The sequence below is a fragment of the Mustelus asterias genome, chromosome 9, assembly GCF_964213995.1.
Source record: "Mustelus asterias chromosome 9, sMusAst1.hap1.1, whole genome shotgun sequence".
In the NCBI taxonomy this organism is placed as follows: Eukaryota; Metazoa; Chordata; class Chondrichthyes; order Carcharhiniformes; family Triakidae; genus Mustelus; species Mustelus asterias.
Genome location: NC_135809.1, coordinates 37,704,550 through 37,719,812, shown reverse-complemented (window position 1 = coordinate 37,719,812; position 15,263 = coordinate 37,704,550). Strand labels below are relative to the sequence as shown.

The following is a 15,263-nucleotide window of genomic DNA, read 5'->3' as shown; positions in this document are numbered from 1 at the left end:
CAGTATCAGTGGAATAAGATCATTTAGAATCATTGAATCCCTGCAGTGCAGAAGGAGGCCATTCGGCCCATCAAACCTGCAACGACTCTCCGACTGAGTATCTTATCCAGGCCCTATCCATATAACCCCACACGTTTGCCCCACTAATCTCCATAATCTACACATCTTAGGACACTAAGGGGCAATTTAGCATGGCCAATCCATCTAACGTGTACATCTTTGGAGTGTGGGAGGAAAGTGGAGCACTCGGAGGAAACCCACACAGACATGGGAGAATATGCAAACTCCACACAGATGGTTACCCAAGGCTGGAATCGAACCTGGGTCCGTGGAGCTGTGAGGCAACAATGTTTGCCACCGTGCCACCTGTGCAGCAGATAAATAAAAAGATGCAAGACTTCATATTGAAATAAAGACGGGTTGATGAACAAGTGTCTAATTTGACTTTGTGGTCACCCTCATGTTAGAGTTGGAAAGCCATGGGTTCAAATTTACATCAAGACCTTTTAAGCTGTGGATGATACTGGTATGGCTTCATTTATAGCACATCCCAACTTGCCCTGACAAGATGGTGGCAGCCCTTCTTAAACCATTGAGGTCCTTTGTTGATGGTACTCCCATCACAATGTTAGGTAGGGAATCCCCAGATTCTAACCCAGAGATGAGGAATGACTTGTAAGATATGCTCAAATAGGAAGGTATGTAACCTAGAGGGAAATTTGGAGTTGATAGTATTCCCACATTACCATTTTTGCTCTTCTTGGTGATAAAAATCATAGAAGAGGGAAGGCACTCTTGAAGCAACCTCAGTTAGTTGCTGCAGTGTGTCATGTACAACATGTGTGCTGTAGCCACAGGTTACTGGTGGTGGGAGTGGATATTGAAGCCGGTGATAACAGCACTATCAAGAAAAGTGCTCCATCCTGAATGATGCAGTAAGAAGTCTCACAACACCAGGTTAAAGAAGGAGCAGCGCTCTGAAAGCTCGTGACTCCAAATAAACCTGTTGGACATTAACCTGGTGTTGTGAGACTTCTGACTGTGCCCACCCCAGTCCAACGCTGGCATCTCCGCATCATCCTGAATAATGTCCAACTTCTTCACTGTTGTTCAAGCTGCACCCTTCCAGACGTGTATTCCATCACATTCCTAACCTCATCCATGCTGATGAAGGAGGTGAGTCACATATCACAATGTGCCCAGACTGTGTACCTGTCTTGTGGACACAGTATTAATATGAATGGTCATTGGGGCCCTCCAGGTGTTAATGGTGGAGGCTGATGCTGCCATTGATGGTCAAGAACAGATTCCTGGGATTTTCCTTGCAAAATAATTCTTATAATGGGTGCAGCAAATGTTGCCTGCCACTATCCCCACCCAAATGCGAATCTTATCCAGGTCTTGTTGTAAGCTGGTTATCTGCTGTTTTATTATCATAGGAGCTGTGAATAAAGCTGAACGCTTTGAAATCACCAAATATTAGTGCCATTCCAGACTTTTTGACCGATGGATGAACATTGATGAAGAAATAGGTTATTTTCCAATGAACTCGTGAAGTGATGTCTTATGCTGTGACCAAATGATCTTGCTTGATATCAGGTATGACACCGTTTAAAAAATATTGAAAAATAATAGAAAAGGTGAACATATTAATTATCTGGGATAAGAAAGCAAAATGGCAGCTGATCAGGGAGGAAAGAGATGGAAAGTTGTGAGAGAGCGACATTCATTGTTTGCAAGTCATTGGGCACTAGGAAGGTACATAAAGATTTGAAAGAGATTGTGGCACCCATTATTCTTCATGGGTAATAAATACAAATGACTACAGATCCTTCACCTTACTTCCATTCCAAATAAAATAATAGAATCAATTATCAGCAGTAAGTAAAGAATATCTGTACAGCAATAACCCAGTTAAAAACATCAGGATGAATTCTGGAAGCCTAATTAGGATCCTCAACATTCTGAGAAAGTGACAACCCAGTGGCACTGTGGGATACCAATGACGTGAGGTGCCTCAACTTACAAAAGGCTTTTGACGAAGTTCCATACAAGCCCCAGGAATGGATAAGGAACTGTAGGATGGGAAAGATATGATATTCATTAGAAAAGTTACGATCATAATAGTAGGATGTCTCAAACATGGAATCACTGTTGTGTCTAATTTAGAAACTCAAAGTGGTCAAATAAACAGATGGCATTAAACCAGAAAGTACAGTGGAAGTAGAAGAGGCAGCTTAAAAATCAGAGAATGAGTTGGATAAGATATGTAAGTAGGCAAACATAAGAACAAGGAGCAGGAGTAGGCCATTCAGCCCTTCAAGCCTGCTGTGCTATTTAATAAGATCATGGTTGATCTGATAGTAACCTCAAATCTGTATCCCACCTACTCCTGATAATCCCCTTAGTTACCAAGAATCTATCCAGCTCTGCTTTAAAAATACTCAAAGACTGCTTCCACCACCTTTCCTGGAACATGATGTGGGAATGTCGGTGTTGGACTGGGGTGGGCACAGCAAGGAGTCTCACAATAACAGCAGTGGTCCGAAAGCTTGTGAAACCAAATAAACCTGTTGAACTTTAACCTCATGTTGTGAGACGTCTTACTGTTTCCTGGAACAGAGTTCCAAAGGTTCATGACCCTCGCAGAGAAAACGTTTCACTTCATTTCCATTTGAAATGGGTGACCCCTAGTTCTAGATTCTTCCACAAGAGGAAACATCCTCTCCATATCCACCCTGTCAAGATCCCTCAGGCTCTTATATGTTTCAAACAAGCCGCCTGTTACTCTTTTCATCTCCAGCAGACACGAGTCTAGCCTATCCAACCTTTCTCGTAAAACAACCCACCTATTCCAGGCATTAATTTAGTAAACCTTCCCTGAACTGTTTCCAACACATTTACATCCTCCCTGAAATAAGGAGATAAATACTGTACACAATACTCCAGGTGTGGTCCAGTTAGTGCCCTGCACAACTGAAGCATGACCTCCCTACTTTTGTATTCAATTCCCTTTAATTCAATGGTAACATTGGCAGGTACAGAAATCCAAGATGGCGCCAGAACGAGGCGACTTCTTGCAAGCTGTGCCCAGCATACCTTCTAATTCTTTTACTCTCATTCTATGTTTCGAAAACTATGACTGTAACACTACATTCTACACTCTCGTTTCCTTCTCTATGAACGGTATGCTCTGTATAGCGTGCAAGAAACAATACTTTTCAGTGTATGCTAATACATGCTAATACAAATGTATGCTAATACAAAGGAAAATACACTCATAAATGCTGTTGAAATAACTAAGGATGATGCTGAATGAGGTCTAGACGTCTTTGAAAATCTCAGTACTGAACATGCTAAACCAAAGCAGAGCATTAATGAAAAAACCAATAGGCTGTAGAGCTACAACAGCCAAAACAGTGTAATGCAAATCAAAGGAGGAAATAGCCAAGATTTATCAACTCTGGTCAAACTACACTTGAAAATTGTGACCAGTTCTAGTGATCATGTAACAAGGGGAACATTTAAGCTTTGGAGGCAGTGTATTGTCAGAGGTTGGAAGTATGAGGAAAAACTGGAATTTCCAGCATAGAAAGCAAGCATCTGAAAGGTACTTATATTAAATTGTTCAAGGCAAACCCAGTATATTGCTTTAAACTGCAAGAATAGAACTGGGACACACAGGTTCAAACTAAAGACATGGTACATTTAGGGCAGATAACCAGGAAATTCGCCTTCATGTAGAGAATGATCGGCATGTTAAATAAACTTCTGAAACAGAGTAGTGAAAGCAACAACCCTGGAGTCATTGAAGAAATAATCCCATGCTAAAAATGTTGGAGGAAGGATTATAATCTCTCTGGGTGGATGCATTGATGGACAAATGTTTTTGGTCACTTGTGATTTTGTGGATTGAGTGCTGAGATGTTTCATGTACCTATTGGACAAAGATAGGATTGCGATCGAATCAGGGGAATTCATTGTTAAACGTTAACACGAAGATGTTGGCACAAAAATGTGGCTAAGGCTGTGATGAGAGGTATTGAGATTTTTGGAGGGGACGTATATGCCTTACACAAGATTTTGAATAGAATTGTAATAAACTATCCAATCGAAAAATCAGTAGTTTCAAATTGTTATATCAGTTTTTCTTCAGGCAGACATGCTGTTTGTCTGGATTTTTAATAGCAAACCCACCCAACAATGACCTTCAAATTTATTATTTATGCAGTGTACATTCTGTTTCTCATGATTGAATATTTCTTCATTCAGAGAATCAAATCAATGTTTTAGCTTGAAGTTTCCACTTTGTTATTATATTGTTTAACTCTAGCTGCTGATTTGTTTTAAGCACAAAGACAAGCTTTTACATACCAGTATCTGGAACACACTTGGGTTTGAAAACTGGAGTTCTTTTAGTGAAGCCTTTTTTTCAATGGGTAATTGAATGATGATCATCAAGTATTTTTCAGCTAAGTTTTAGTCAACACAGTTGGACAATCTCCAAATTAAACAATAATTATTGAAGGGGAAAAGTGAGAATAAAGATGGAGATGAGGGGGGGATTTTTGAGTCGCACTCACCCCGAAACCGGAAAATCCCTCCTGAGGTCAACGGGCCTTTCCATGGTCCATCCCTCGCCTGCTACGATTGGGCAGAATGGGAAAATTCACCCCAGCTAGAGCTAGGGAGCATGGCCTCAAAATAAGGGGAAGCAGGTTTAGGACTGAATTGAGGAGGAACTTCTTCACCCAAAGGGTTGTGAATCTGTGGAATTCCCTGCCCAGTGAAGCACTTGAGGCTGCCTCATTGAATGTTTTTGAGGTGAGGATGGATAAATTTTTGAACCGTAAAGGAATTAAGGGTTATGGTGAGCGGGCGGGTAAGTGGAGCTGAGTCCACAAAAAGATCAGCCATGATCTTATTGAATGGCAGAGCAGGCTCGAAGGGCCAGATGGTTTACTCCTGCTCCTAGTTCTTACGTAGGTCATCAAAGGATGAATATGATAAACTCGGGAGAAATGATACTGAAATAACCAGGATATGGAATAGATATTTTGGACATAAGTATTTATTATGGAAGTATTCCAAGATATGCCTTCCTTTGTTTCCCAGGGGCAGGTTGTATCACTCTCATTGCTGAAGGATATGGGCGCACTAATGGACATACCCTTCATTCACCAGGAAACATTGATCTCTCACTGTCCTGACGTCACACAGTCCATCTATCGGGATCCCAATTTGGGCAGCATAAAGAGGTCTGAAGTTGCAAGATAGGCCCTGCAAGGGCATTATTACACAGCTTGGTATAGCTCTTGCTCTGCTCAAGACCGCAAGGAACTACAAAAGGTCATGAATGTAGCCCAATCCATCATGCAAACCAACCTCCCATCCATTGACTCTGTCTACACTTCCCGCTGCCTCGGCAAAGCAGCCAGCATAATTAAGGACCCCACGCACCCCAGACATTCCCTCTTCCACCTTCTTCCATCGGGAAAAAGATACAAAAGTCTGAGGTCACGTACCAACCGACTCAAGAACAGCTTCTTCCCTGCTGCCTCTTAAGAATCAACAAGGTAATCTATGTGCAGATCCACAAGGGATGGGTGAAATCCTAAATGAATATTTCTGATCAGTATTTGCTGTTGAGAAAAGCATGGATGTTAGGGAACTTGGGGAAATGAATAGTAATGTCTTGAGGAATGTACATATAACAGAGAAGGAGGTGCTGGAAGTCTTAAAGGCATTAAGGTAGATAAATCCCCAGGACCTGATGAAGTGTATCTGAGGACATTGTGGAGGCTAAGGAGGAAATTGCAGGTCCCCTAGCCGAGATATTTGAATCATCGGCAGCCACAGGTGAGGTGCTTGAAGATTGGAGGGTGACAAATGTTGTGCCTTTGTTTACAAAGGGCTGCAGGGAAAAGCCTGGGAACTACAGGCCAGTGAGCCTCACATCTGTAGTGGGTAACTTGTTGGAAGGTATTTTGAGAGACAGGATCTACAGGCATTTAGAGACGCAAGGACTGATTAGGGACAGTCAGCATGGCTTTGAGAGTGGAAAATCATGTCTCACAAATTTGATTGAGTTTTTTGAAGGGGTAACCAAGAAGGTAGAAGAGGGCAATGCAGTTGATGTTTTCTACATGGAGTTTAGCAAGGCCTTTGACAAGGTACCGCATGGTAGGTTGTTGCATAAGGTTAAATCTCACGGGATCCAGGGTGAGGTAGCAAAATGGATACAAAATTGGCTTCTTGACAGAAGCCAGAGGGTGGTTGTAGAGGGTTGTTTTTCAAACTGGAGGCCTATGACCAACAGTGTGCCTCAGGGATTGGTGCTGGGTCCACTGTTATGTGTCATTCATATTAATGATTTGGATGAGAATTTAGTAGCTATGGTTAGTAAGTTTGCAGATGTCACCAAGATTGGTGGCATAGTGGACAGTGAAGAAGGTTATCTCGGACTGCAGTGGAATCTTGGGCCAGCGGGCTGACAAATGGCAGATGGAGTTTAATTTAGATAAACGTAAGGTGATGCATTTTGGTAGCTCAAACCAGGGCAGGACTTACTCAGTTAATGGTAGAGCATTGGGGAGAGTTATAGAACAAAGAGATCTATGGATACAGGTTCATAGCTCCTTAAAAGTGAAATCACAGGTGGACAGAGTGGTGAAGAAGGCATTCGGCGTGCTTGGTTTCATTGGTTAGAACATTGAATACCGGAGTTGGGACATCTTGTTGAAGTTGTAGAAGACATTGGTAAGGCCACACTTGGAATACTGTGTACAGTTCTGGTCACCCTATTATAGAAAGGATATTATTAAACTAGAAAGAGTGCAGAAAAGATTTTCTAGGATGTTATCGGGACTTGATGATTTGAGTTATAAGGAGAGGCTGGATAGACTGGGATTTTTTTCCCTGGAGCATAGGAGGCTGAGAGGTGATCTTATAGATGTCTATAAAATAATGAGTGGCATAGATCAGCTAGATAGTCAATATCTTTTCCCAAAGGTAAGGGAGTCTAAAACTAGAGGGCATAGGATTAAGGTGAGAAGGGAGAGATACAAAAGGGTCCAGAGGGGCATTTTTTTCACACACAGGGTGGTGAGTGTCTGGAACAAGCTGCCAGAGGTAGTAGTAGAGACAGGTACAATTTTGTCTTTGAAAAAGTGTTTCGACAGTTAAATGGGTACAGAGGGATATTGGCCAAATGCAGGCAATTGGGACTAGCTTAATGGTTAAAAAAAGAGGTTTCATGGACAAGTTGGGCCAAAGGGCCTGTTTCCATGCTGTAAACCTTTATGGTTCAATGACTATGACTCTGATTATGACTCTATGACCATCTGCCCATTCAAGGAGGAGGCACACAATTTTGAAAAAAATAAAATGACACAATCATTAATATCATTAAGAAACATTTTATTAATGTTATTTCAGAATCATAAACAGGAGTTCTTCTTCCTCCTGGAGTGAAGATTTTCAATCCTCAATCATTCTTGATTCCTAGGAATGGAGACAAAAATAACAGCAAAATATTAGAAAAGTTGTTGTCACAGTTGTTGGGTAATTGAGGACTATGATTCCAGAGAATGGATAATGTTTCCTGAAGAAACTCCACTTTCAAGATAATGGCACCCAGGCAGGAAGGGGAACTAGAACAATACAGTATATAGTGATATAACAATATATAATGATATAACAGTATATACCAAATGATTGGTGTCAGTCATCAGCGCAGATTCAGTTACTTACCTCATTTCTGTATTGCCTCAGCACTATCTTCTTCCACTTTCCCCTCCATAAAATCTCCAGAATTTGGATTTGGAGTTCCATCACGATTATTACTGAACTGAAGCAAAGATACTCAATTTAAAATCTTTAATATGGTAAATAATATTCGCAAGTATCATATTGTCTGAGTGTCACATGATCATGGACTCCAGCAGTTTAAGAAGGTAGCACACTACCACCATCTTGAGGGCAATTAGGAATGGGCAATAAAGCTTGTTTATTTATTAGGATCACAAGTAGGCTCACATTAACACTGCAATTAAATTACTGTGAAAATCCCCTGGTCATCACTCTCCGGCTCCTGTTCAGGTACACTGAGAGAGAATTTAGCATGGCCAATGCATCTAACCAGCACATCTTTCAGACTATGAGAGAGACCAGAGCAGATCAAACCAGAGCAGAGGGATCAAACCAGAGCACCCGGAGGAAATCCACGCAGACACGCGGAGAACGTGCAGACTCTGCACAGACAGTGACCCAAGCTGTCCAGGATTCGAACCCTGGTCCCTGTGAGGCAGCAGTACTACTAATCACTGTGCTGCCCCAATAAATGCTGAAACAGTGAATATACCAATGTACCTTTTCTTGAACTTGTAAAATTCAAGACATAAATCTTGGGAAAATCTTCCTTCTTCACACAGTGAGAAATCAACATCAGGCGAACGATGATGAAGTGGTGTGTCTGGAAAAGAGAATTCAGAGACATTATTGTAACAAGACAAGTGCAATACTGCATTAACATGTTTTTCTGTTATTTTCATCCTATAGTTATCACTTTGTATCAACTACTTTTTAAAATTCATTCTTTGTAAACATGACTCTATGTAGACATCGCTGGCTAGGCCAGAAATCAATCCTCTTCATCTCTGTCTTTAAATGAGAGGCTCCTTACTTTTAAACTGAGCCATATAGTTCTAGTCTCTCCCACATGGAGAAACATTTTTTCAGGGCCCACCCTGTCAAGTCCCCTCAGGATCTTATATGATTTATTGGAAAAATCTCCTACACTACCTTAATTTTAGCATTCAGTTCATTCTTAATCAGTAAAGGTACACAATGGTTAGAAGATCCCGTGAAACTAATTAAATAGCAAAAACCCGAGAATCATAGCAAGCATGCATGTTAATATTTTTTTTAATTGCTGAATCATTAGCACTGCTTTATTCCGTTATTTGTGCCACAGGTGAAGCTGAGAAAATATTGCATCAGAATTAATATGAATTTATGGCAAGAATAACATTGTTGAAAATTTAGCGACCTGAATATTAGGAAATATTTTACCTTTTGCATCTTGTTTCAAAAATCTAAACATTTCAATCATTCAAAGCGATTTTCATTAACGAGTCTACAAAAGTCAAATTTTGATTAATTACATCCAGTGCAAGAATAAACGCGAATCGCACTTCGATTTATAGCTAATTCGACATGTCGAAGGTATCTTTGGCACACCTGCAATTAACTTTTCCCAAAGGTTAACCACAGGTTGCATAATTCTAGGAATTTTAAATAATCGTACTTTCAAAACATCGATACGTGTTCCTACCTGCACTTGGAACGTTGATAAGGATGATTAAAATAAGTCCAAAGAACAAGATTCCGTTTGCCATTGCAGAAAGCGCAATGGTGGTTGAATGCGCGCTAACTGGTGACTGAATGCTCATTGGCCACGTCCAGACTGCTCAAAGGGTCGACAAGCCCATCCCCCAGAATATCGCAGCAAGCTGAGTGGACAGGGCGTATCACGTCATATAAAAACGTCGTAAATTTGCGCAGAAAGTAGATAACGTCGTTTTGCTTGTGACTCACGCCGATTACTTTTTTTGTCGCTCTATGACCGCTAGCTAAATGAACACTTTAATTGGAAGGCGGTAGATAGTTATCTTCTCCCACGTCCAGAGCTATCCCTAACCTCTTGCCAAAACAGCAGACGTTCTGAAACGTCACTATAAAGGCCTTTCTCTCGGAGAGCTAGAGTTGGCCAATTCTCCTTACACGCAATACAGTTGTTGATTGATAAATCAATGCAATTGGTTCCTTTATTTTCTCTTTTCAGCAAAATCTGATTCACACAGTCCTACAGTGCAAAAGGAAGCCCATTGAGCCAGCACTGACAAAAATCCCACCCAGGCCCTATCCCCGTAACTCAATGTATTTACGTTGCTATTCCCTCTGATACAAAGGGTCAATTTAGCATAGCCAATTAACCTAACCTGCACATCTTTTGGAGAGTGGGAGGCTATTAGACAGGAAATTAGAGGCATAAATTGGAAGGAGGTTTTCTCAGGGAAATGTACAGAAGTAATGTGGCAAATTTTCAAGGAAATTTGTCTGGAGCTCTGCACAGCAACGTTCCAATGAGACGGGAGTTATGTTAGGTCACAGGAACCATGGTGCACGAAAGCTGTAACGAATTTAGTCAAGAAGAAAGGAAAAGCCTACAAAAGGTTCAGGGAGCTAGGTAATGTTAGAAATCTAGAAGAGTATACGACGAGTAGGAAAGAACTTAAGAGGGAAATTAGAAGAGCAAGAAGGGGTCATGAGAAGGCCTTGGCAGACAGGATAAAGGAAAACCCCAAGGCATTCTACAAGTATGTTAAGAGCAAGAGGATAAGATGTGAAGGAGTAGGACTTATCAAATGTGATGGTGGCAAAGTCTGTATAGAACCGGTAGAAATGGCAGAGGTACTCAATGAATACTTTGCTTCAGTATTCACAGTGGAAAAGGATCTTGGTAGTTGCAGTGCAGACTTGCAGTGGACTGAGAAGATTGAGCATGTGGACATTAGGAAAGAGGATGCGTTGGAGCTTTTGAAAAGCATCAAGTTAGATAAATCGCCAGGACCGGATGGGATGTACCCAAGGTTACTGTGGGAGGCGAGGGAAGAGATTGCTGAGCCTCTGGCGATGATCTTTGCATCATCAATGGAGACGGGAGAGGTTCCGGAGGATTGCGGATGTGGTTCCGTTATTCAAGAAAGGGAGAAGAGATAGACCGGGAAATTATAGACCAGTGAGTCTAACCTCAGTGGTTGGTAAGTTGATGGAGAACATCCTGAGAGGCAGGATTTATGAACATTTGGAGAGGAATAGTATGATCAGAAATAGCCAGCACGGCTTTGTCCAAGGCAGATCATGCCTTACGATCCTAATTGAATTTTTGAAGATGTAACTAGACACGTAGACGAGGGAAGAGCGGTAGATGTAGCTTATATGGATTTCAGCAAGGCGTTTGATAAGGTGCCCCATGCAAGGCTCATTGAGAAAGTGAAGGGGCATGGGATACAAGGGGACATTGCTTTGTGGATTCAGAACTGGCTTGCCCACAGAAGGCAAAGAGTGGTTGTAGATGGGTCTTTTTCAGCATGGAGGTCGGTCACTAGTGGAGTGCCCCAGGGATCTGTTCTGGGACCCTTGCTCTGTATAGGACCCTGGTCAGACCTCACCTGGAGTACTGTGCCTAGTTCTGGCCACCTCATTACAGAAAGGATGTGGAAGCCATAGAAAGGGTGCAGAGGAGATTTACAAGGATGTTGCCTGGATTAGGTGGCATGCCTTATGAGGATAGGTTGAGAGAGCTAGGTCTTTTCTCCTTGGAGAGGCGAAGGATGAGAGGTGACCTGATAGAGGTGTATAAGATGTTGAGGGGTATTGATAGAGTGGATTCTCAGAGGTTTTTACCCAGGGCTGAAATGGTTGCCACAAGAGGTCACAGGTTTAGGGTGCTGGGGAGTAGGTACAGAGGAGATGTTAGGGGTAGGTTTTTCACTCAGAGGGTGGTGGGTGCGTGGAATCGGCTGCCGGTAGTGGTGGTGGAGGCGGATTCGATAGGGTCTTTTAAGAGACTTTTGGATAAGTTCATGGAAGTTAGTAAGATAGAGGGTTACAGGTAAGCCTAATAGGTAGGGACATGTAGGGAGCACCCGGAGGAAACCCACGCAGACATGGGGAGAACGTGCAAACGCCACACAGACAGTGACCCGAGGCTGGAATTGAACCCAGGTCCCTGGCACTATGCGGCAGCAGTGCTAACCGCTGTGCCAACGCACGTCTTTTGCAGCTTTCTGCCAATGTTTGTACAGCCAAATGTTTTTAATTGCAGGGATATAACTTTGCTGCTTTAGGCAATCACATGGTATTACTTGGTATTGGCATGTTACAGTTCACTTAGGAAGTCCAGGTTTCTGTGGCAACATGCCCTGTACATGTGTTATAGCCTGGGGCTAAGAATAATGATGGTAGAGGCTACAATGTTCTTTTCATCACATGACTGAGCAGGAATCGCTCCAATTCTTACCGCCTGCCATTGGCATGTTTTGGAAGGATTTATAGATTGATATTCAAGCTTTTTGGCACTGTTATGAACACACCAGGCTTGGCCATTAGGTCCTGGAGTGGGACTCAAACCCAGAGCTTCTGGTTCAGAGACAGGGGCACTACCCACTGCACCATGAGACCTCCTCAGATGGTATTTACCAATCATTTTTTCAGCGTTGCTGCATTTTGTTTCAGCCAAGACCATTTGGCTGCAGACCCCATTATAGCCTTGGTCCAAACATGGACAAAGAGCTACATTCCAGAGGTGGGAGTGATTGCCCCTGGACATCAAGGCAGCATTTGACTTGAGTGGCATCAAGTAGCCCTAGAAAATCTAAAGATAATGGGTATCGGGAGGGGAAACCCTGGACTGATTGGAATCATACCTAGCACAAAGGAAGATGATTGCGGTTGTTGGATGCCAATTATCTCTGTCCCAGGACATTATTGCAAGCATTCACACATATGAACAGATGAATTAGGAGCAGGAGTAGCCCATTCAGCCCCTCTAGCCTGCTCCACATCTAATAGGATCATGACTAATCTGATTGTGGCCTCAACTCCACTTTGCTGTCTACCCCCAAGGTTGGCTTGTCCAACCCTTTTGTCTGGAGGGGCCACATTCCAGATGGTTGTCATTCGAGGGGCTAATGATCAAATTTCAGAAAGATGAAGGTTTGGCATAACTTTAAGCAGTGCCAGGGTACTGCCTGGCCATGTCACCCACCCACTCCCCCCACCCCGTGTGGAATTGTATGAACTAAAGAATAGCATGATGGGAAAATTGGTACAATATAAGAAAGACTGACTCCGCGTAACTTAAAACATGACTGACCTCCGTGTAAACCTGATAAAGCTGACTTCGTATAACTTATGACGTAAATGAGATCAGAGAAGGTCAAGCTATTCCAATTTCCTGACCTCTCAGGCCCGATACGATTGATTCCTCATAGCCTAAGACTATAGGAGTAAATAAAACAAGACAAGGTCAGGGATGACGGAAATCACTGACCTTCGTCTGTTACATCAATGGGCAAGATAAGGGTATGAATGATGCGACAAAAGGTTCTAGGAGGTCAACAGGTTATAACATGATTAATGGTATTGCTTATACTTCTATTAATGATCGAATTCCTGAATAAGCTCTGGTCACGCTAACTGATAATGATTATGTATAAATACTGAACTGTTTCTTTCTGTAAGCGCGGACTTGGGGAGGAATTAGCATGTTGTAATAACTGCTCTCTGAACCCAAGTTGCAGCCAAAACTGCATGCAGTCTTTTCGTAAATAAAGGCTTGTTATTTTGTCTGAACTAACTTTGTTGAGTTTTTCTATCACAGTCAAGAAGCAGGAAAGTTTCCACTTCAACACCCACCCCGAGGGCTACTTTACCTGTGCGTCCAGGTGAGAGTTCCTCAACTGGTTCATGTTTTTAAAGACCAGTTGTAAACCTCACCGACATGACATCATGTCATCAAGAGGGAGTTCCTAATGTGGGGGAACAATATGATGGGGAAGCCTGCTGATTATATTTAAATATATGGAAACGAGGTTCCGGACCTTCCTGGGCAGGAACCTGGTTACATCATTAGCAGGGGCCAGGGAAAATCTGGAAATTAGATCTTGCCGGCGAGACTCTCGTTTTCCAGCTCTGGCGGGATTTTGTATCCGCATCACCATTTACACTTGCAGCAAATGTGGGCACAAATCCACCCTAAATGGTTAGTCCTGTTCAGTATCTGGTAACCCCAGGGTGTTGATAATGGGAAATTCAGTGATGGAAATGCCATCGAGTGTCAAGAGGTGATGGTTTTCATTGGCAGGTGAAACTAGAACTAGGGGGCATAGCCTCAAAATAAGGGGAAGCAGATTTAGGACTGAGTTGAGGAGGAACTTCTTCACACAAAGGGTTGTGAATCTGTGGAATTCCGTGCCCAGTGAAGCAGTTGAGGCTACCTCATTGAATGTTTTTAAGGCAAGGATAGATAATTTTTTGAACAATAACTGAATTAAGGGCTATGTAGAGTGGGCAGGTAAGTGGAGCTGAGTCCACAAAAAGATCAGCCATGATCTTATTCATTGGCGGAGCAGGCTCAAGGGGCCAGATGGGCTACTCCTGCTCCTAGTTCTTATCTTCTTATGTTCTTTTGTTAGATTCTTGTTGGAGATTATCATTGCTTGCCATCAGGACCAGGGTGAGAAATCATGGTTCCTGTTTCTTTGTTTGTTTCTAAACCCAAAAATAAGGCTGAAGCATTTGCAACAATCTTCAGCCAGAAGTCCTGAGTGGATGATCCATCTCAGCTTCTTCCGGAGGTCCCCAGCATCACAGATGTCAGTCTTTAGCCAATTTGATTCACTCTATGTGATATCAAGAAGCCACTGAAGATACTGGATACTGCAAAGGCTATGGGCCCTGACAATATTCTGGCAATATAATAGAAGATTTGTGCTCCAGAACCTGCCAGACCCCTAGCCAAGCTCTTCCAGTACAGCTACAACACTGGCATCTACCCAGCAATTTGCAAAATTGCCCAGGTATGTCCTGTACACAAAAAGCAGGACAAATCTAACCCAGCCAATTACCGCCCAATCAGTCTACTCTTGATCATCAGTAAAGTGATGGAAGGGGTCATCAACAGTGCTATCAAGCAGCACCTGCTCAGTGATGCCCAGTTTGGGTTTCGCCAGGGTCACTCAGCTGCTGACTTCATTACAACCTTGATTCAAACGTGGACAAAAGAGCTGATTGCCGGAGGTGAGATGAGAGTGACAGCCCTTGACATCAAGGCAGCATTTGACTGAGTGTGGCTCCAAGGAGCCCAAGGAAAAATGGGAATCAAGGGGAAAACCCTCCACTGGTTGGAGTCATACCTGGCACAAAGGAAGATAGTTGTGATCGTTGGAGGCCAATCATCTCAGTTCCAGGACATCATTGCAGGAGTTCCTCAGGGTAGTGTCCTAGGCCTAACCACCTCAGTTGCTTCATCAATGACATTTGTTCCACCATAAGGTCAGAAGTGCAGATGATCACTGATGATTGCACAATGTTCAGCCTCTTTCACAACTCCTCAGATACTGAGGCAGTCGATATTCAAATGCAGCTAGACCTGGACAACATCCAAGCTTGGGCTGATTAGTGGCAAATAACATTCA

The 15,263-nt window shown here is 42.6% G+C and overlaps 1 long non-coding RNA gene across 1 annotated transcript; it reads right to left on the bottom strand.

The window, feature by feature from the left end:
* Positions 1-7,400: 7,400 nt before the first annotated feature.
* On the bottom strand, positions 7,401-15,024 carry LOC144499217 (uncharacterized). The gene is made up of 4 exons (XR_013498795.1): positions 14,982-15,024; positions 8,371-8,473; positions 7,753-7,849; positions 7,401-7,503 (listed from the first exon to the last, which is right to left on the bottom strand). It is a non-coding gene; the product is annotated as an uncharacterized LOC144499217 (long non-coding RNA).
* Positions 15,025-15,263: the final 239 nt, after the last annotated feature.